This window comes from Ranitomeya imitator, chromosome 1 (assembly GCF_032444005.1).
Source record: "Ranitomeya imitator isolate aRanImi1 chromosome 1, aRanImi1.pri, whole genome shotgun sequence".
Lineage (NCBI taxonomy): Eukaryota > Metazoa > Chordata > Amphibia > Anura > Dendrobatidae > Ranitomeya > Ranitomeya imitator.
In genome coordinates, this window is record NC_091282.1 from 296,357,255 (window position 1) to 296,380,271 (window position 23,017).

Consider the following 23,017-nt stretch of genomic DNA (forward strand, 5'->3'; position numbering starts at 1 on the left):
GCCAGAGCATACTGCTATGCGGGATTATGTTAAGGAGTCCTTGGAAAAGGGACATAGCCGTCCATCTTCGTCCCCTTTGGGAGCAGGTTTTTTTTTTCGTGGCCAAAAAAGATTACCGTCTTTTGAATAAGATTACAGTCAAATATCAGTATCCTTTGCCATTGTTGACTGATTTGTTCGCTCGCATTAAGGGGGCTAAATGGTTCACTAAGATTGATCTTCGGGGTGCGTATAATCTTGTGCGGATAAAGCAGGGTGATGAGTGGAAAACCGCATTTAATACGCCTGAGGGCCATTTTGAGTATTTGGTGATGCCTTTTGGACTTTCTAATGCTCCTTCTGTCTTCCAGTCTTTTAAGCACGATATTTTCCGTGAATATCTGGATAAATTTATGATTGTGTATTTGGATGATGTTTTGGTTTTTTCTGATGACTGGGAGTCCCATGTTCAGCAGGTCAGGAAGGTGTTTCAGGTCCTGCGGGCCAATTCTTTGTTTGTAAAAGGTTCAAAGTGTCTCTTTGGAGTCCAGAAGATTTCTTTTTTGGGGTATATTTTTTCCCCTTCTACTATTGAGATGGATCCCGTCAAGGTTCAGGCTATTTGTGACTGGACGCAGCCTACATCTCTTAAGAGTCTACAGAAGTTCTTGGGCTTTGCTAATTTTTATCGTCGTTTCATAACTAATTTTTCTAGTGTTGTTAAGCCTTTGACGGATTTGACTAAGAAGGGTGCTGATGTTGCTGATTGGTCTCCTGCGGCTGTGGAGGCCTTTCAGGAACTTAAGCGCCGGTTTTCTTCTGCTCCTGTGTTGCGTCAGCCAGATGTTTCGCTTCCTTTTCAGGTTGAGGTTGATGCTTCCGAGATTGGAGCGGGGGCGGTTTTGTCGCAGAGAAGCTCCGATTGCTCAGTGATGAAGCCATGTGCGTTCTTTTCTAGAAAGTTTTCGCCCACTGAGCGGAATTATGATGTTGGTAATCGGGAGCTTTTGGCCATGAAGTGGGCATTTGAGTGGCGTCATTGGCTTGAGGGTGCTAGACATCGTGTGGTGGTCTTGACTGATCACAAAAATCTGATTTACCTTGAGACTGCCAAGCGTCTGAATCCTAGACAGGCTTGTTGGTCACTGTTTTTCTCCCGTTTCGATTTTGTGGTTTCATACCTGCCAGGTTCAAAGAATGTGAAGGCGGATGCTCTTTCTAGGAGTTTTGTGCCTGACTCCCCTGGAAATTCTGAGCCCACTGGTATCCTTAGGGATGGGATGATTTTGTCGGCTGTCTCCCCAGACTTGCGACGTGCTTTGCAGGAGTTTCAGGCGGATAAACCTGATCGTTGTCCGCCTGAAAGACTGTTTGTTCCGGATAATTGGACCAGTAGAGTCTTCTCCGAGGTCCATTCTTCTGCGTTGGCAGGTCATCCTGGAATATTTGGTACTAGAGACTTGGTGGCCAGGTCTTTTTGGTGGCCTTCCTTGTCGAGGGATGTGCGTTCTTTTGTGCAGTCTTGTGAAGTTTGCGCTCGGGCTAAGCCTTGCTGTTCTCGGGCCAGTGGATTGTTGTCACCTTTGCCTATCCCGAAGAGGCCTTGGACGCACATTTCCATGGACTTTATTTCGGATCTCCCTGTCTCTCAAAAAATGTCCGTCATCTGGGTTGTGTGTGACCGCTTTTCTAAGATGGTTCATCTGGTACCCTTGCCTAAGTTACCTTCCTCCTCTGAGTTGGTCCCTCTGTTTTTTCAGAACGTGGTTCGTTTGCATTGGATTCAGGAGAACATCGTTTTTTGACAGGGGATCCCAGTTTGTGTCTAGATTTTGGCGGACGTTCTGTGCTAAGATGGGCATTGATTTGTCCTTTTCGTCTGCATTCCATCCTCAGACGAATGGCCAGACGGAACGAACTAATCAGACCTTGGAAACTTATTTAAGGTGTTTTGTTTCTGCTGATCAAGATGACTGGGTTACCTTTTTGCCGCTTGCCGAATTTGACCTTAATAATCGGGCTAGTTCTGCTACCTTGGTTTCTCCTTTCTTTTGTAATTCGGGGTTTCATCCTCGTTTTTCCTCTGGTCAGGTGGAGCCTTCTGATTGTCCTGGAGTGGACATGGTGGTGGATAGGTTGCATCAGATTTGGAGTCATGTGGTGGACAATTTGAAGTTGTCCCAGGAGAGGGCTCAGCAGTTTGCTAATCACCGTCGCCGCGTGGGTCCTCGACTTCGTGTTGGGGACTTGGTGTGGTTGTCGTCTCGTTTTGTTCCTATGAAGGTCTCTTCTCCTAAGTTCAAGCCTCGGTTCATCGGTCCCTATAGGATCTTGGAAATTCTTAACCCTGTGTCGTTTCGTTTGGATCTCCCGGCATCGTTTGCTATTCATAATGTGTTCCATCGGTCGTTGTTGCGGAAGTATGAGGTACCTGTTGTTCCTTCGCTTGAACCTCCTGCTCCGGTGCTGGTGGAGGGAGAATTGGTGTATGTTGTGGAGAAGATCTTGGATTCTCGTGTTTCCAGACGGAAACTCCAATATTTGGTCAAGTGGAAGGGTTATGGTCAGGAGTATAATTCTTGGGTGGTTGCCTCTGATGTTCATGCTGCTGATTTGGTCCGTGCATTTCATAGGGCTCATCCTGGTCGCCCTGGTGGTTCTCGTGAGGGTTCGGTGACCCCTCCTCAAGGGGGGGTACTGTTGTGGATTCTGTTTTTGGGCTCCCTCTGGTGGTTACAGATGGTACTGGGTGACTTGTGTTTTCTGCGGTCTCTGGTGTCCACCTGTTCTATCAGGATATGGGAGTTTCCTATTTAACCTGGCTTTCTTGTCATTTCCTCGCCGGCTATCAATGTAATCAGTGTGTCTTGTTACCTCTGCTTCCCGCTTCTGTAATCTTCAGGACAAGCTAAGTTTTTGATTTTCCTGTTCCACGTTTTGCTTAATTTTTGTCTTAGTCCAGCTTGCAGATATGTGATTCCTTTTTGCTGGTTGCTCTAGTGGGCTGATATTACTCCTCATGTTCCATGAGTTGGCACATGAGTTCAAGTAATTTCAGTAGGGTTTTTCGCTGACCGCGCAGTTCACTTTTGTATCCTCTGCTATCTAGCTTTAGTGGGCCTCATTTTGCTGAATCTGTTTTCATAACTACGTATGTGCTTTCCTCTCATTTCACCATCATTACATGTGGGGGGCTGCTATTTCTGTGGGGTGTTTCTCTGGAGGCAAGAGAGGTCTGTGTTTCTTCTAATAGGGGAAGTTAGTCCTTCGGCTGGCGCGAGACGTCTAGGAATCATCGTAGGCACGTTCCCCGGTTACAGCTAGTTGTGTGTTTAGGTTCAGGATCGCGGTCAGCTCAGTTTCCATCACCCTAGAGCTTGTTTTGTTTTTTGTGCTTGTCCTTTTGTGATCCCCTGCCATTGGGATCATGACACACCACCTCCTCAGGCAAGCAATTCCAGATTCTCACTGCCCTAACAGTAAAGAATCCTCTTCTATGTTGGTGGAAAAACCTTCTCTCCTCCAGACGCAAAGAATGCCCCCTTGTGCCCGTCACCTTCCTTGGTATAAACAGATCCTCAGCGAGATATTTGTACTGTCCCCTTATATACTTATACATGGTTATTAGATCGCCCCTCAGTCGTCTTTTTTCTAGACTAAATAATCCTAATTTTGCTAATCTATCTGGGTATTGTAGTTCTCCCATCCCCTTTATTAATTTTGTTGCCCTCCTTTGTACTCTCTCTAGTTCTATTATATCCTTCCTGAGCACCGGTGCCCAAAACTGGACACAGTACTCCATGTGCGGTCTAACTAGGGATTTGTATAGAGGCAGTATAATGCTCTCATCATGTGTATCCAGACCTCTTTTAATGCACCCCATGATCCTGTTTGCCTTGGCAGCTGCTGCCTGGCACTGGCTGCTCCAGGTAAGTTTATCATTAACTAGGATCCCCAAGTCCTTCTCCCTGTCAGATTTACCCAGTGGTTTCCCGTTCAGTGTGTAATGGTGATATTGATTCCTTCTTCCCATGTGTATAACCTTACATTTATCATTGTTAAACCTCATCTGCCACCTTTCAGCCCAAGTTTCCAATTTATCCAGATCCATCTGTAGAAGAATACTATCTTCTCTTGTATTAACTGCTTTACATAGTTTTGTATCATCTGCAAATATCGATATTTTACTGTGTAAACCTTCTACCAGATCATTAATGAATATGTTGAAGAGAAAAGGTCCCAATACCGACCCCTGCGGTACCCCACTGGTCACAGCAACCCAGTTAGAGACTATACCATTTATAACCACCCTCTGCTTTCTATCACTAAGCCAGTTACTAACCCATTTACACACATTTTCCCCAAGACCAAGCATTCTCATTTTGTGTACCAACCTCTTGTGCGGCACGGTATCAAATGCTTTGGAAAAATCGAGATATACCACGTCCAATGACTCACCGTGGTCCAGCCTATAGCTTACCTCTTCATAAAAACTGATTACCGTATATACTCGAGTATAAGCCGAGATTTTCAGCCCATTTTTGGGCTGAAAGTGCCCCCCTCGGCTTATACTCGAGTCACGGTAGCGGTGGGGTCGGCGGGTGAGGGGGTGAGGGCGCTGAGGTATACTTACCTAGTCCCAGCGATCCTCGCGCTGTCCCTGCCGTCCCACGGGCTTCGGCGCTGCAGCTTCTTCCTCTCTTCAGCGGTCACGTGGGACCGCTCATTACAGAAATGAATAAGCGGCTCCACCTCCCATAGGGGCGGAGCCGCCTATTCATTTCTCTAATCAGCGGTGCCGGTGACCGCTGATAGAGAAAGAAGCTGCGGCACCGAAGACAGCTGTGACAGGAGGGGACAGCGCGAGGATCGCCAGGACTAGGTGAGTATGTTATATTCACCTGTCCACGTTCCAGCCGCCGGGCGCCGCTCCATCTTCCCGGCGTCTATCTGCGCTCTGACTGTTCAGGTCAGAGGGCGCGATGACGCATATAGTGTGTGCGGCGCCCTCTGCCTGATCAGTCAGTGCAGAGAGACGCCGGGACCGGACGCTGGGGAGCTGCAAGTAGCGAGGTGAGTATGTGTGTTTTTTTTTTTTTATTGCAGCAGCAGCGGCCATGGCACAGATTTATGGGGAGCATCTATGGGCCAATATGAACGGTGCAGTGCATGTGGTGGTGGTGGCAGACGCTGCACTTGTAGATCAGTGGCACTGGTGCCTGCATGTGGTGGTGGTGGCAGATGCTGCACTTGTAGATCAGTGTGGCACTGGTGCCTGCATGTGGTGGTGGCAGATGCTGCACTTGTAGATCAGTGGCACTGGTGCCTGCATGTGGTGGTGGTGGCAGACGCTGCACTTGTAGATCAGTGGCACTGGTGCCTGCATGTGTTGGTGGCAGACGCTGCACTAGTAGCTCAGTGGCACTGGTGCCTGCATGTGTTGGTGGCAGACGCTGCACTCCTAGCTCAGTGGCACTGGTGCCTGCATGTGGTGGTGGTGGCAGACGCTGCACTTGTAGATCAGTGGCACTGGTGCCTGCATGTGGTGGTGGTGGCAGATGCTGCACTTGTAGATCAGTGTGGCACTGGTACCTGCATGTGGTGGTGGCAGACGCTGCACTTGTAGATCAGTGGCACTGGTGCCTGCATGTGGTGGTGGTGGCAGATGCTGCACTTGTAGATCAGTGTGGCACTGGTACCTGCATGTGGTGGTGGCAGACGCTGCACTTGTAGATCAGTGGCACTGGTGCCTGCATGTGTTGGTGGCAGACGCTGCACTAGTAGCTCAGTGGCACTGGTGCCTGCATGTGTTGGTGGCAGACGCTGCACTCCTAGCTCAGTGGCACTGGTGCCTGCATGTGGTGGTGGTGGCAGACGCTGCACTTGTAGATCAGTGGCACTGGTGCCTGCATGTGGTGGTGGTGGCAGATGCTGCACTTGTAGATCAGTGTGGCACTGGTACCTGCATGTGGTGGTGGCAGACACTGCACTTGTAGATCAGTGGCACTGGTGCCTGCATGTGGTGGTGGTGGCAGATGCTGCACTTGTAGATCAGTGTGGCACTGGTGCCTGCATGTGGTGGTGGCAGACGCTGCACTTGTAGATTAGTGGCACTGGTGCCTGCATGTGGTGGTGGTGGCAGACGCTGCACTTGTAGATCAGTGGCACTGGTGCCTGCATGTGTTGGTGGCAGACGCTGCACTAGTAGCTCAGTGGCACTGGTGCCTGCATGTGTTGGTGGCAGACGCTGCACTCCTAGCTCAGTGGCACTGGTGCCTGCATGTGGTGGTGGTGGCAGACGCTGCACTTGTAGATCAGTGGCACTGGTGCCTGCATGTGGTGGTGGTGGCAGATGCTGCACTTGTAGATCAGTGTGGCACTGGTACCTGCATGTGGTGGTGGCAGACGCTGCACTTGTAGATCAGTGGCACTGGTGCCTGCATGTGGTGGTGGTGGCAGATGCTGCACTTGTAGATCAGTGTGGCACTGGTACCTGCATGTGGTGGTGGCAGACGCTGCACTTGTAGATCAGTGGCACTGGTGCCTGCATGTGTTGGTGGCAGACGCTGCACTAGTAGCTCAGTGGCACTGGTGCCTGCATGTGTTGGTGGCAGACGCTGCACTCCTAGCTCAGTGGCACTGGTGCCTGCATGTGGTGGTGGTGGCAGACGCTGCACTTGTAGATCAGTGGCACTGGTGCCTGCATGTGGTGGTGGTGGCAGATGCTGCACTTGTAGATCAGTGTGGCACTGGTACCTGCATGTGGTGGTGGCAGACACTGCACTTGTAGATCAGTGGCACTGGTGCCTGCATGTGGTGGTGGTGGCAGATGCTGCACTTGTAGATCAGTGTGGCACTGGTACCTGCATGTGGTGGTGGCAGACGCTGCACTTGTAGATCACTACACAGAGCACTATATGGGGCACAGCTATGGGCCAATATGAACGCTGCAGAGCACTATATGGCACAGCTATGGGGAAATAATGATCTATTTTTATTTTTGAAATTCACCCGTAAATGCTGCATTTCCACCCTAGGCTTATACTCGAGTCAATAAGTTTTCCCAGTTTTTTGTGGCAAAATTAGGGGGGTCGGCTTATACTCGGGTCGGCTTATACTCGAGTATATACGGTAGATTGGTTTGACAAGAGCGATTTCTCATAAACCCATTCTGATATGGAGTTAAACAGTTATTCTCATTGAGATAATCCAGAATAACATCCCTCAGAAACCCTTCAAATATTTTACCAACAATAGAGGTTAGACTTACTGGCCTATAATTTCCAGGTTCACTTTTAGAGCCCTTTTTGAATATTGGCACCACATTTGCTATGCGCCAGTCCTGCGGAACAGACCCCGTCGCTATAGAGTCCCTAAAAATAAGGTAGGGACCCCAGAAACTAGAGTTTAAGTTCTTGTAAAACAATAGCCCTCAGGCCCATACAACAGCTGCCCAACACTCCCTGGACACAGTCCAGTTTCTTCAGCCCGGTTGGGACATCAGATTGTTAATTTTTCTCATGAGTCTGCATGACCCCGGTCGCACTGGTTTGGGATCTCAACATAGAGTGTCCAAGTACTTTCAACTAGAGGCCCATTGGCCAACACATCAAGGTCTCCAGCAGTTCAGGAGCACAGTTCATAAAGCACTGACCCAGCTCGCACATCGGGTCGTCTATCTAATAAATAATAATATTTATATAGCGCTAACATATTCCGCAGCACTTTACAGGTTGCACACATTATCATCGCTGTCCCCGTTGGAGCTCAAAACCTAAATTCCCTATCAATATGTCTTTGGAATGTGGGAGGAAACCCACGCAAACACAGAGAGAACATACAAACTCTTTGCAGATGTTGTCCTTGGTGGGGTTTAACCCCTTAGCGACCGCCGATACGCCTTTTAACGGCGACCGCTAAGGGTAATTAAACCACAGCGCCGTTAATTAACAGTGAATAGCGCCCCCCAGAGTCGGATTTTCTGCCAGGGGTAGCCGAGACCCCAGAGAACATGATTCGGGGGGTTTTGTACCGACCCCGCATTTGCGATCGCCGGTAATTAACCGTTTACCGGCGATCGCCAAAAAAAAACAACGCGATTTCTTTTTAATTTCTCTGTCCTCCGATGTGATCGCACATCAGAGGACAGAGAAAAGGGGTCCCCGATCGCCCCCCGATACTCACCTGTCTCCCCCAGTGCTCCTCGTGGCTCCCGATGGGCGCCGCCATCTTCAAAATGGCCGGCCGGCCCCAGGAGACCCCAAAGAGCATGATCGGGGTCGGTTTTACCGACCCCTGTTTTGCGATCGCCGGTAATTAACTGTTTACCGGCGACCACAAAAAAAAAAAAAGCAAAGTGTAATTCTCTGTCCTCTGATGTGATCGCACATCAGAGGACAGAGAAATAGGGGGATTCGGGGACCCTATCATACTCACCGGTGTCCCTGGGTCCTCCTGCTGCTCCTCCTGGCCACCGGGGAAAAGAAAATGGCGGGCGCATGCGCAGTGCGCCCGCCATCTGTCTCCATCTGCCGGCCGGCAGGAGAAGAGCAGTTGGGGCTAAAATTAGGGTTAGGGTTAGGGCTAGGGTTAGGGCTATGGTTAGGGTTAGGGTTAGGGTTAGGGCTAGGGTTAGGGCTAGGGTTAAGGTTAGGGTTCGGGTTAGGGCTAGGGTTAGGGTTAGGGTTAGGGCTAGGGTTAGGGCTAGGATTAGGGTTAGGGCTAGGGTTAGGGTTAGGGCTAAATTTAGGGTTAGGGTTGGGGCTAAATTTAGGGTTAGGGTTGGGGCTAAATTTAGGGTTAGGGTTGGCGCTAAATTTAGGGTTAGGCTTCATCCACACTTACGTCGGTACGGGGCCGTCGCAATGCATCGGCCCGACATACCGACGCACGTTGTGAAAATTGTGCACAACGTGGGCAGCGGATGTAGTTTTCAACGCATCCGCTGCCCAATCTATGTCCTGGGGAGGAGGGGGCGGAGTTACGGCCACGCATGCGCGGTCAGAAATGGCGGATGCGACGTACGAAAAAACGGTACATTGAACGTTTTTTTGTGCTGACGGTCCGCCAAAACACTGATCCAATGCACGACGGACGCGACGTGTGGCCATCCGTCACGATTTGTCGGCAATACAAGTCTATGGGCAGAAAACGCATCCTGCGGGTACATTTGCAGGATCCGTTTCTTGTCCAAAACGACGGATTGCGACGGATGCCAAACGACGCAAGTGTAAAAGTAGCCTTAGGGCTAGGGTTAGGGTTGGGGCTAAAGTTAGGGCTAGGGTTGGGGCTAAAGTTAGGGTTAGGGTTTGGATTAGAGTTGGTATTAGGGATAGGGTTGGCATTAGGGTTATGCTTGGGATTTGGGTTAGGTTTGGGATTAGGGTTAAGGTTAGGGTTGTGATTAGGGGTGTATTGGGATTAGGGTTAGGTTTGAGGTTAGGGTTGAGATTAGGATTAGGGGTGTGTTGGATTTAGGGTTTTGATTAGGGTTATGGTTAGGGTTGACATTAGGGTTGTTTTGGGGAAAGGGTTGTGATTATCGTTAGGGTTAGTGATTAGGATTATGGATCGGGTTGGGATTAGGGTTAGGGGTGTGTTGTGGTTAGGGTTGGAGCTAGAATTGGGGGGTTTCCACTGTTTAGGTACATCAGGGGGTCTCTGTTATGGCTGGCAATCAGGCAACACAGCGTGCAGTAATCAGCGCACATACAGAGATCTGGCAATAACCCAAAACAATAGGACGAGCTCTGAGACGTGGAATCTCTGTAGACTGCAGTACCTGATCTATCCTCACACAACTGGAAGCAGCAGTGGATTGCGCCTATCAACTACCTATGCAACTCGGCACTGCCTGAGGAGCTGACTAGCCTGAAGATAGAAATACAAGCCTGACTTACCTCAGAGAAATACCCCAAAGGAATAGGCAGCCCCCACATATAATGACTGTTAGCAAGATGAAAAGACAAACGTAGGAATGAAATAGATTCAGCAAAGTGAGGCCCGATATTCTAGACAGAGCGAGGATAGCAAAGAGAACTATGCAGTCTACAAAAAACCCTAAAACGAAAACCACGCAAAGGGGCAAAAAGACCCACCGTGCCGAACTAACAGCACGGCGGTGCACCCCTTTGCTTCTCAGAGCTTCCAGCAAAAGATAATAACAAGCTGGACAGAAAAAACAGAAAACAAACTAGAAGCACTTATCTAGCAGAGCAGCAGGCCCAAGGAAAGATGCAGTAGCTCAGATCCAACACTGGAACATTGACAAGGAGCAAGGAAGACAGACTCAGGTGGAGCTAAATAGCAAGGCAGCCAACGAGCTCACCAAAACACCTGAGGGAGGAAGCCCAGAGACTGCAATACCACTTGTGACCACAGAAGTGAACTCAGCCACAGAATTCACAACAGTACCCCCCCCTTGAGGAGGGGTCACCGAACCCTCACCAGAACCCCCAGGCCGACCAGGATGAGCCACATGAAAGGCACGAACAAGATCTGGGGCATGGACATCAGAGGCAAAAACCCAGGAATTATCTTCCTGAGCATAACCCTTCCATTTGACCAGATACTGGAGTTTCCGTCTAGAGACACGAGAATCCAAAATCTTCTCCACAATATACTCCAATTCCCCCTCCACCAAAACAGGGGCAGGAGGCTCCACAGATGGAACCATAGGTGCCACGTATCTCCTCAACAACGACCTATGGAATACATTATGTATGGAAAAGGAGTCTGGGAGGGTTAGACGAAAAGACACCGGATTGAGAATCTCAGAAATCCTATACGGACCAATAAAACGAGGTTTAAATTTAGGAGAGGAAACCTTCATAGGTATATGACGAGAAGATAACCAAACCAGATCCCCAACACGAAGTCGGGGTCCCACACGGCGTCTGCGATTAGCGAAAAGCTGAGCCTTCTCCTGGGACAAGGTCAAATTGTCCACTACCTGAGTCCAGATCTGCTGCAACCTGTCCACCACATAATCCACACCAGGACAGTCCGAAGACTCAACCTGTCCTGAAGAGAAACGAGGATGGAACCCAGAATTGCAGAAAAATGGAGAGACCAAGGTAGCCGAGCTGGCCCGATTATTAAGGGCGAACTCAGCCAACGGCAAAAATGACACCCAATCATCCTGGTCAGCGGAAACAAAACATCTCAGATATGTTTCCAAGGTCTGATTGGTTCGTTCGGTCTGGCCATTAGTCTGAGGATGGAAGGCCGAGGAAAAAGATAGGTCAATGCCCATCCTACCACAAAAGGCTCGCCAGAACCTCGAGACAAACTGGGAACCTCTGTCAGAAACAATATTCTCAGGAATGCCATGTAAACGAACCACATGCTGGAAGAACAAAGGCACCAAATCAGAGGAGGAAGGCAATTTAACCAAGGGCACCAGATGGACCATTTTAGAAAAGCGATCACAGACCACCCAAATGACAGACATCTTTTGAGAAACGGGAAGGTCAGAAATGAAATCCATCGAAATATGTGTCCAAGGCCTCTTCGGAACCGGCAAGGGCAAAAGCAACCCACTGGCACGTGAACAGCAGGGCTTAGCCCTAGCACAAATTCCACAGGACTGCACAAAAGCACGCACATCCCGTGACAGAGATGGCCACCAGAAGGATCTAGCAACCAACTCCCTAGTACCAAAGATTCCTGGATGACCGGCCAGCACCGAACAATGAAGTTCAGAGATAACTTTACTAGTCCACCTATCAGGGACGAACAGTTTCTCGGCCGGACAACGATCAGGTTTATTAGCCTGAAATTTCTGCAACACTCTCCGCAAATCAGGGGAGATGGCAGACACAATGACTCCTTCCTTGAGGATACTCGCCGGCTCAGATAACCCCGGAGAGTCGGGCACAAAACTCCTAGACAGAGCATCCGCCTTCACATTTTTAGAGCCCGGAAGGTATGAAATCACAAAATCAAAACGAGCAAAAAATAACGACCAACGGGCCTGTCTAGGATTCAAGCGCTTGGCAGACTCAAGATAAGTAAGGTTCTTATGATCAGTCAAAACCACCACGCGATGCTTAGCACCCTCAAGCCAATGACGCCACTCCTCGAATGCCCACTTCATGGCCAGCAACTCTCGGTTGCCCACATCATAATTACGCTCAGCAGCAGAAAATTTCCTGGAAAAGAAAGCACATGGTTTGAACACTGAGCAACCAGAACCTCTCTGTGACAAAACCGCCCCTGCACCAATCTCAGAAGCATCAACCTCGACCTGGAACGGAAGAGAAACATCAGGTTGACACAACACAGGGGCACAGCAAAAACGACGCTTCAACTCCTGAAAAGCTTCCACGGCAGCAGAAGACCAATTAACCAAATCAGCACCCTTCTTGGTCAAATCGGTCAATGGTCTGGCAATGCTAGAAAAATTACAGATGAAGCGACGATAAAAATTAGCAAAGCCCAGGAATTTCTGCAAACTTTTTAGAGATGTCGGCTGAGTCCAATCCTGGATGGCCTGAACCTTAACCGGATCCATCTCGATAGTAGAAGGGGAAAAGATGAACCCCAAAAATGAAACTTTCTGCACACCGAAGAGACACTTTGATCCCTTCACGAACAAGGAATTAGCACGCAGTACCTGGAAAACCATTCTGACTTGCTTCACATGAGACTCCCAATCATCTGAGAAGATCAAAATGTCATCCAAGTAAACAATCAAGAATTTATCCAGATACTCACGGAAAATGTCATGCATAAAAGACTGAAAAACAGATGGAGCATTGGCAAGTCCGAACGGCATCACCAGATACTCAAAATGACCCTCGGGCGTATTAAATGCCGTTTTCCATTCATCTCCCTGCCTGATTCTCACCAGATTATACGCACCACGAAGATCAATCTTAGTAAACCAACTAGCCCCCTTAATCCGAGCAAACAAGTCAGAAATCAATGGCAAGGGATACTGAAACTTAACAGTGATCTTATTAAGAAGGCGGTAATCAATACACGGTCTTAGCGAACCATCCTTCATGGCTACAAAAAAGAACCCTGCTCCCAATGGTGACGACGATGGGCGAATATGTCCCTTCTCCAGGGACTCCTTCACATAACTGCGCATAGCGGTGTGTTCAGGTACGGACAAATTAAATAAACGACCCTTAGGGAATTTACTACCAGGAATCAAATCGATAGCACAATCACAATTCCTATGCGGAGGAAGGGCATCAGACTTGGACTCTTCAAATACATCCTGAAAGTCCGACAAGAACTCTGGGATGTCAGAAGGAATGGATGACGAAATAGACAAAAATGGAACATCACCATGTACTCCCTGACAACCCCAGCTGGTTACCGACATAGAGTTCCAATCCAATACTGGATTATGGGTTTGTAGCCATGGCAACCCCAATACGACCACATCATGCAAATTATGCAGTACCAAAAAGCGAATAACTTCCTGATGTGCAGGAGCCATGCACATGGTCAGCTGGGCCCAGTACTGAGGCTTATTCTTGGCCAGAGGTGTAGCATCAATTCCTCTCAACGGAATAGGACACCGCAAAGGCTCCAAGAAAAATCCACAACGTTTAGCATAATCCAAATCCATCAGATTCAGGGCAGCGCCTGAATCCACAAACGCCATGACAGAATATGATGACAAAGAGCACATTAAGGTAATGGACAAAAGGAATTTGGACTGTACAGTACCAATAACGGCAGAGCTATCGAACCGCCTAGTGCGTTTAGGACAATTAGAAATAGCATGAGTAGAATCACCACAATAGAAACACAGTCTGTTCAGACGTCTGTGTTCGTGCCGTTCTACTTTAGTCATAGTCCTGTCGCACTGCATAGGCTCAGGCTTACTCTCAGACAATACCGCCAGATGGTGCACAGATTTACGCTCGCGCAAGCGACGACCGATCTGAATGGCCAAGGACATAGACTCATTCAAACCAGCAGGCATAGGAAATCCCACCATTACATCCTTAAGAGCTTCAGAGAGACCCTTTCTGAACAAAGCCGCTAGTGCAGATTCATTCCACAGAGTGAGTACTGACCATTTTCTAAATTTCTGACAATATACTTCTACATCATCCTGACCCTGGCATAAAGCCAGCAGATTTTTCTCAGCTTGATCCACTGAATTAGGCTCATCGTAAAGCAATCCCAGCGCCTGGAAAAATGCATCAACATTACTCAATGCAGAATCTCCTGGTGCAAGAGAAAACGCCCAGTCCTGTGGGTCGCCGCGCAAAAAAGAAATAATAATCAAAACCTGTTGAATAGGATTACCAGAAGAATGAGGTTTCAAGGCCAAAAATAGCTTACAATTATTTCTGAAGCTCAGGAACTTAGTTCTGTCACCAAAAAACAAATCAGGAATCGGAATTCTTGGTTCTAGCATCGATTTCTGATCAATAGTATCTTGAATCTTTTGTACATTTACAACGAGATTATCCATTGAGGAGCACAGAGCCTGAATATCCATGTCCACAGCTGTGTCCTGAAGCACTCTAATGTCTAGGGGAAAAAAAAGACTGAAGACAGAGCTAAGAAAAAAAAATGATGTCAGGATTTCTTTTTTCCCTCTATTGGAAATCATTGAAAGGCTCCTTGTACTGTTATGGCTGGCAATCAGGCAACACAGCGTGCAGTAATCAGCGCACATACAGAGATCTGGCAATAACCCAAAACAATAGGACGAGCTCTGAGACGTGGAATCTCTGTAGACTGCAGTACCTGATCTATCCTCACACAACTGGAAGCAGCAGTGGATTGCGCCTATCAACTACCTATGCAACTCGGCACTGCCTGAGGAGCTGACTAGCCTGAAGATAGAAATACAAGCCTGACTTACCTCAGAGAAATACCCCAAAGGAATAGGCAGCCCCCACATATAATGACTGTTAGCAAGATGAAAAGACAAACGTAGGAATGAAATAGATTCAGCAAAGTGAGGCCCGATATTCTAGACAGAGCGAGGATAGCAAAGAGAACTATGCAGTCTACAAAAAACCCTAAAACGAAAACCACGCAAAGGGGCAAAAAGACCCACCGTGCCGAACTAACAGCACGGCGGTGCACCCCTTTGCTTCTCAGAGCTTCCAGCAAAAGATAATAACAAGCTGGACAGAAAAAACAGAAAACAAACTAGAAGCACTTATCTAGCAGAGCAGCAGGCCCAAGGAAAGATGCAGTAGCTCAGATCCAACACTGGAACATTGACAAGGAGCAAGGAAGACAGACTCAGGTGGAGCTAAATAGCAAGGCAGCCAACGAGCTCACCAAAACACCTGAGGGAGGAAGCCCAGAGACTGCAATACCACTTGTGACCACAGAAGTGAACTCAGCCACAGAATTCACAACAGGTCTCCAAACACGACAGCCAATTTTGCACTCAAAAAGTCAAATGGTACTCCCTCCCTTCTGAGCTCTGCCGTGCGCCCAAACAGTGGGTTACCCCCACATATGGGGCATCAGCGTACTCGGGATAAATTGGACAACAACCTCTGGGGTCCAATTTCTCCTGTTACCCTTGTGAAAATAAAAACTTGAGGGCTACAAAATCTTTTTTGTGGAAAAAAAAATATTTTTTATTTTTATGACTCTGCATTATAAACTTCTGTGAAGCACTTGGGCATTCAAAGTTCTCACCACACATCTATATAAGTTCCTTGGGGGGTCTAGTTTCCAAAACGGGGTCACTTGTGGGGGGTTACTACTGTTTAGGTATATCAGGGGCTCTGCAAACGCAACATAACGCCCACAGGCCATTCTATCTAAGTCTGCATTCCAAAACGGCGCTCCTTCCCTTCCGAGCTCTGCCGTGCACCCAAACACTGGTTTACCCCCACATATGGAGCATCAGCGTACTCAGGATAAATTGAACAACAACTTTAGTGGTCCAATTTCTCCTGTTACCCTTGTGAAAATAAAAACTTGGGGGCTACAATATCTTTTTTGTGGAAAAACAAATATTTTTTATTTTCACGACTCTGCATTCTAAACTTCTGTGAAGCACTTGGGCATTCAAAGTTCTCACCACACATCTAGGTAAGTTCTTTGGGGGGTCTAGTTTCCAAAATGGGGTCACTTGTGGGGGGTTACTACTGTTTAGGTACATCAGGGGCTCTGCAATCGCAACATAACGCCCACAGACCATTCTATCAAAGTCTGCATTACAAAACGGCGCTCCTTCCCTTCCGAACTCTGCCGTGCGCCCAAACAGTGGTTTACCCCCACATATGGGGTACCAGCATACTCGGAACAAATTGGACAACAACTTTTGGTGTCCAATTTCTCCTGTTACCCTTGTGAAAATAAAAACTTGGGGGCTAAAAAATCTTTTTTTGTGGAAAAAAAAAATATTTTTTATTTTCACGACTCTGCATTCTAAACTTCTGTGAAGCACTTGGGCATTCAAAGTTCTCACCACACATCTAGATAAGTTCCATGGGGGGGTCTAGTTTCCAAAATGGGGTCAATTGTGGGGGATTTCTACTGTTTAGGCATATCAGGGGCTCTCCAAACACGACATGGCGTCCGATCTCAATTCCAGACAATTCTACATTGAAAAAGTAAAATGGCACTCCTTCTCTTCCAAGCTATGCGGTGCGCCCAAACAGTGGTTTACCCCCACATATTGGGTATCAACGTACTCAGGAGAAATCGCACAACAACTTTTGTGGTCTAATTTCTCCTGTTACCCTTGTGATAATAAAAATTTGGGGGCAAAAAGATCATTTTTGTAGAAAAAATGCGATTTTTTTTTTTTCACGGCTCTACGTTATAAACTTCTGTGAAGCACATGGGGGTTCAAAGTGCTCACCACACATCTAGATAAGCTCCTTAAGGGGTCTAGTTTCCAAAATGGTGTCACTTGTGGGGGGTTTCCACAGTTTAGGCACACCAGGGGCTCTGCAAACGCAACATGGCGTCCCATCTCAATTCCAGACAATTCTACATTGAAAAAGTAAAACGGCACTCCTTCCCTTCCAAGCTCTGCGGTGCGCCCAAACAGTGGTTTACCCTCACATATGGGGTATCGACGTATTCAGGAGAAATCGCGCAATAACTTGTGTGGTCTAATTTCTCCTGTTACCCTTGTGAAAATAAGAATTTGTGGGTGAAAAGATCATTTTTGTGTAAACAAAAGCGATTTTTTATTTTCACGGCTCTACGTTATAAACTTCCGTGAAGCACTTGGGGGTTCAAATTGCTCACCACACATCTAGATAAGTTCCTTAAGGGGTCTAGTTTCCAAAATGGTGTCACTTGTGGGGAGTTTCCACTGTTTAGGTACATCAGGGGCTCTCTAAACGTGACATGGCGTCCGATCTCAATTCCAGCCAATTCTGCATTGAAAAAGTCAAACGGCGCTCCTTCACTTCCAAGTTCTGTGGTGCGCCCAAAAAGTGGTTTACCCCCACATATGGGGTATTGGCGTATTCAGGAGAAATTGCATAACAAAATTTATGGTTACATTTCTGTTTTTACACATGTGAAAATAAAAAAAATGGTTCTGAATAAAGATGTTTGCAAAAAAAGTTAAATGTTCATTTTTTCCTTCCACATTGTTTCAGTTCCTGTGAAGCACATAAAGGGTTAATAAACTTCTTGAATGTGGTTTTGAGAACCTTGAGGGGGGTAGTTTTTAGAATGGTGTCACACTTCATTATTTTCTATCATATAGACCCCTCAAAATGACTTCAAATGTGATGTGGTCCCTAAAAAAAAATGGTGTTGTAAAAATGAGAAATTGCTGGTCAACTTTTAACCCTTATAACTCCCTAACAAAAAAAAATTTTGGTTCCAAAATTGTGCTGATGTAAAGTAGACATGTGGGAAATGTTATTTATTAACTATTTTTCGTGACATATCTCTCTGATTTAAGGGCATAAAAATACAAAGTTTGAAAATTGAAAAATTTTAAAACTTTTCGCCATATTTCCGTTTTTTTCATAAATAATCGCAAGTAATATCGAAGAAATGTTACCACTATCATGAAGTACAATATGTCACGAAAAAACATTCTCAGAATCAGCGGGATCCGTTAAAGCGTTCCAGAGTTATAACCTCATAAAGTGACAGTGGTCAGAATTGTAAAAATTGGCTCGGTCATTAAGTACCAAATTGGCTCTGTCACTAAGGGGTTAAACCCAGGACTCCAGCACTGCAAGGCTGTTGTGCTATCCACTGCGCCACCGTGCTGTTTATCTCCTCCCATCCCACTTTTGTGAACAGTAGTCCCTTTAATTTGCACAATGCTTCCCTCGTGTCAGGCTTGCAGTCCCATGGGGCAAACTTCATGGATAAACAAGGAGCAGAATCCATGGGGAGATGGAACAGAGTCAATGGGGCAATGTGCACAGTCCATAGGGGCAAAAAGGTTTTGGAATACATTCACAGTTCACAGTCCCTCAATCCAACAGGGGGTGCACAAAACAAACTGGGAGGGGGACACAAAAAACTTTGGCGATCCTTGACCGGGGATCCCTGGTCAACATAGGGCCTTCTGCCTGCTGGAACGCAGAACAGTTCCTCTTTTTCTGTTTAAGTGCAATGCAGGTCAAGTCTGAATCATCCCCTTCACAGTCGCCATGAGTTACAGCTGCCGCCTTTATACCCAGGTTTCACAGATGCTTTAGTGCTGGCCGGAAAGGATGTTTTGGCTGGAGCCAGACTCTCCGCAGGTTTCAGAGGAGTAGGATTCTGGTGTAGGGGCTCTGGACATTATGACCCTCCGCAGAGGTGTAACCACAGCATTAGGGAGCTCGTCTTCCAGACGTGCCACATGAGGGTCCTGTTGTGAATTCAGCTTTTGGGCTCCCTCCGGTGGTTGTAGAGGGTAATGCAGTTGTGCCTGGACTGCAGGAGTGGACAGGTGTATCTACTAATTGCAAAACTGATTGGGGTATATAGCTTTGCAGGATCCTTTAGTCAGTGCCAGTTGTCCATTGTTCTTGAAGGATTCACTTCCCTGCTGGTCTCTCCAGTTTGCTGTGTTTTTCTACAAAGATAAGTCCTGGCTTTGCTTTTGCTGTCCACCTGCGGTGGACATTATAGTTCTGTGCGTTTTCATGTTTTTGTCATGTCCAGCTTAGTCTGTGAAGGATTTTTTGCAGCCTAGCTATTTCTCTGGAGATGCAGATATACCCCCTATGTCTTTAGTCAGATGTGGTGATTCGTATTTTCTGCGGTGGATATTTTCTAGTGTTTTTATACTGACCGCATAGTACTCTGTTCTATTCTTTCTTTTTAGCTAGTATGGCCTCCTATGCTAAAATCTGATTTCATATCTGCGTATGTTGTTTCCCTCTCCTCTCACAGTCAATATTTGTGGGGGGCTATCTATCCTTTGGGGATTTTCTCTGAGGCAAGATAGGTTTCCTGTTTCTGTCTTTAGGGGTAGTTAGATCTTAGGCTGTGCCGAGGGGTCTAGGGAGTGTTAGGTACCCCCCACGGCTACTTCTAGTTGCGCTGCTAGGTTCAGGGTTTGCGGTCAGTACAGGGACCACCTTCTCCAGAGTCCGTCTCATGCTGCTCCTAGGCCACCAGATCATAACAGGGTCCTCCTATTGAGAAATCAGAGTGACCCCCACTGCGGGGTGCTGTTGTGAATTCTGTGGTCGAGCTCCCTCCTGTGGTCACAAGTGGTACTTCGGCTGATTCTGTCTATGAGCTTCCGTTGGTGGATGTGAGTGGTACTGCGGCTTCTAAGTTTCCTTCCTCAGGTGATGTGGTGAAGTCGTTAGGTGCTGCTCTATTTAACTCCACCTAGTGCTTTGCTCATGGCCTCCAGTCAATGTTGTAGTGTGGATCTTGCTCTCTCCTGGATCGTTCCTGTGGCCTGTCTTTCCTGCATAAGCTAAGTTTTGCTGGTGTTACTTTTGTTGCTATTTTTTCTGTCCAGCTTGCGATATTGGTTTTTCTTGCTTGCTGGAAGCTCTGGGACGCAGAGGGGGTACCTCCGTACCGTTAGTCGGTGCGGAGGGTCTTTTTGCACCCTCTGCGTGGTTGTTTGTAGGGTTTTGTGTTGACCGCAAAGCAATCTTTCCTATCTTCAGTCTGTTCAGTCAGTCGGGCCTCACTTTGCTAAAATCTATTTCATCTCTGTGTTTGTACTTTCATCTCAACTCACAGTCATTATATGTGGGGGGCTGCCTTTTCCTTTGGGGAATTTCTCTGAGGCAAGGTAGGCTTATTTTTCTCTCTTAGGGCTAGCTAGTTTCTCAGGCTGTGCTCGAGGCGCCTAGGCCTGGACAGGAGCGCTCCACGGCTACCTCTAGTGTGGTATGATAGGATTAGGGATTGCGGTCAGCAGAGTTCCCACGTCTCAGAGCTCGTCCTTGTTATTGGTAACTGTCAGGTCACCTTGTGTGCTCTTAACCACTAGACCCATTGTGGTTCTGAATTACCTGTTCATAACAGGGTGCGCTGGTAGCGCAGAGGACTGACGTTTTTATAGACCCGATGCACAGTCCTGGCTCTTGGATAAAACTAAACCCCCGCTAGGGCTGAAATACTGGATATGACCTGGGGACATATAGTCACCGATTTCGCTGCCTCTGAGATGTTCCGGCTGGGCCCTCACCCACCTCTGCTTCCTTTTTTTTTTTTTCGATCACCCCTGCTATCCATTTAGGTTCCTCAGTCTGAGGTTGGGGTTTCCCTTATGTACATAACAGGTTGGGGCTTAGGAATAGTGGGCTGAGGTGGACTCATTGTTAGAATCTGTTTTGTGTTTTGACCATCCGCCAAGTTGTTGTGGTTTTCTGGCTGCTGGTCTTTTTCCCCTGGTGCTGGGTTGTCTTAGGTGAGGTGATTGTATCACCCTTTATTACCCAGCACGTGCCTCCCATTCCTTGCTGGACAACAGTGTTAATCCGCTTGAGTTCTGACTAGGTGCTTCGATAGCTTTCTGCGTTTGATATTGTGCAGTTCTGGGATCCCTGGTTCTGCTATCTTTAGTTTCTGTTTTCAGTTGGTTTCTGCAGCCGTCTCTGTGTTTCTATTAGGGGGTGACCTGTTTTTATACCCAGTCCTTAGATCTTTCAAGGACCTCCTTCCCCATCTATAGGTCTTCGCTGAGATTAACTTAGGATCGTCGGTGGGTCTATTCGCAAGGAATGCGTCGCCCACTCCATCAAAGGGTATTAGCCTAGTCTCAGTGCAGGGTCAGTTTTCCCCCTTCTATCCTAGTTCTGTTCACAAAACCAGGAAACATATTGGTTATTTCTAGGGAAATTGTAGCACTAAATAGTGCAAATAAACCCAAAACCAAAAGGAAGCACCAACTCCATGTCAAATGTAAGAAGAAGAGAACAAAGGAGTATCTAGGTTTAAAAAGCAGTAATATTTTATTAACAATTCATCAAAAAATATGCATACAAAAGGTGCAAAATTCAATAAAGTGCATCAGGATAGAATAAAGAGGACACCCCCGGTGTGAGTCGCCAACTAGAACAATACATGTAATGGCAGAGAGCTGCTTTTAGGTACATACTCTGTGCAAGTGAATGAGTACCACTGCAACCACTGTATAAGTGAATAAAGCAGCGCTTACCGGTAAAATAGAAGAAGGCGGCAGACACCGGGTTGGATCCAGAAAGAACCCCTCATTCACTTGCAGAGAGTATGTACCTAATAGCAGCTCTCTGCCATTACATGTTGTGATGCAGTGACCCCTGTGGCAGCTAGGGGGTGCTGTGTGTGCTCCTCGGGATATGCATGGAGGCGTATCTTTTGTTGTAATGCTGGTGAATCAGTGACTGGCAGAATTGTAAGTGGTCGATATGTGTCGCAGAGGGAGTCTTCGTGGTAAGTCTGATGTAATGTTGTTCTGGGACCTGTAGTCCCACAAGTGTTTGTATAGTTGTGAAGGGAGACTTACTAGGCTAGTTATGAGAGATGGGCGGGTCGAACTAGCCACACACACTCCCATCTGTGGGAGTGGTTACAGCTTCATAATGTGACCAGGGTGTGGGTCACATGTTCGTTGAGTATGGACATGAATGATCTATGCTGGAAGGTTCGGGATAGCCTTTGTGTTGGGAGTGTGGTCTCCCTGAAGAGCACGTGGTGGGGCTTTGGACCTGGTGGCCTGGGGTGTTGGACAGATGTCCTGAATAGCACCTGGACAGGTCACATGCCTGCGTGTTGGACGGTCCCATGTGGGATGGACGTCCTGAATAGCGCACTGAGTAACCTGTGTTGGAAGTCCTGGGAGTAGGCTTCCTGAAGAGCACAACCTGTGTTGGATCTCCTGGGAGTAGGAATCCTGAAGAGCACATGCCAGTGTGTTGGACGGTCCCATGTGGGATGGACGTCCTGAATAGCGCACAGGAAGACTATGGTCCTGGACAGTCTGTGTTGGAAGCTCCTGTGAGTGGAGTCTTCCTGGAGCACCGGAGAGGCTGTGGACCTGGATGGTCTGTGTTGGGGGACGCTACCGTCCTTCGGTGGCTCTGGACTAACTGATGTGTGCCGGCCAGGCAAGTTGGTGAACCCCGTAAGGCAGTTTCCCCAGTAGAGAGGACTGACAAGGAGTCAGCAGGTGGAGCAGGAGCTCCCATAAGTTACCATTGACTGTTGGTGCTTGTGATAGTCTATGAACTGTGTGGTCTCCCACGGTAACTGAACGAAGTGAGGTTTAGCGTGTTTAGAGACCACGACCCAATGTCATGTGTGCTACATGATTAGGGACATTGATGAACTGTTCGGCACCCATGGTATCTGGATGGAGTGAGAGGTCCAGCATGTTTAGTGTCCGTGAGACAAAGCTGAAATATTAAGTGTCTAAGATAAAGCTGCAAGTTAACCCCTTCATGACCCAGCCTATTTTGACCTTAAAGACCTTGCCGTTTTTTGCAATTCTGACCAGTGTCCCTTTATGAGGTAATAACTCAGGAACGCTTCAACGGATCCTAGCGGTTTTGAGATTGTTTTTTCGTGACATATTGGGCTTCATGTTAGTGGTAAATTTAGGTCAATAAATTCTGCGTTTATTTGTGATAAAAACGGAAATTTGGCGAAAATTTTGAAAATTTCGCAATTT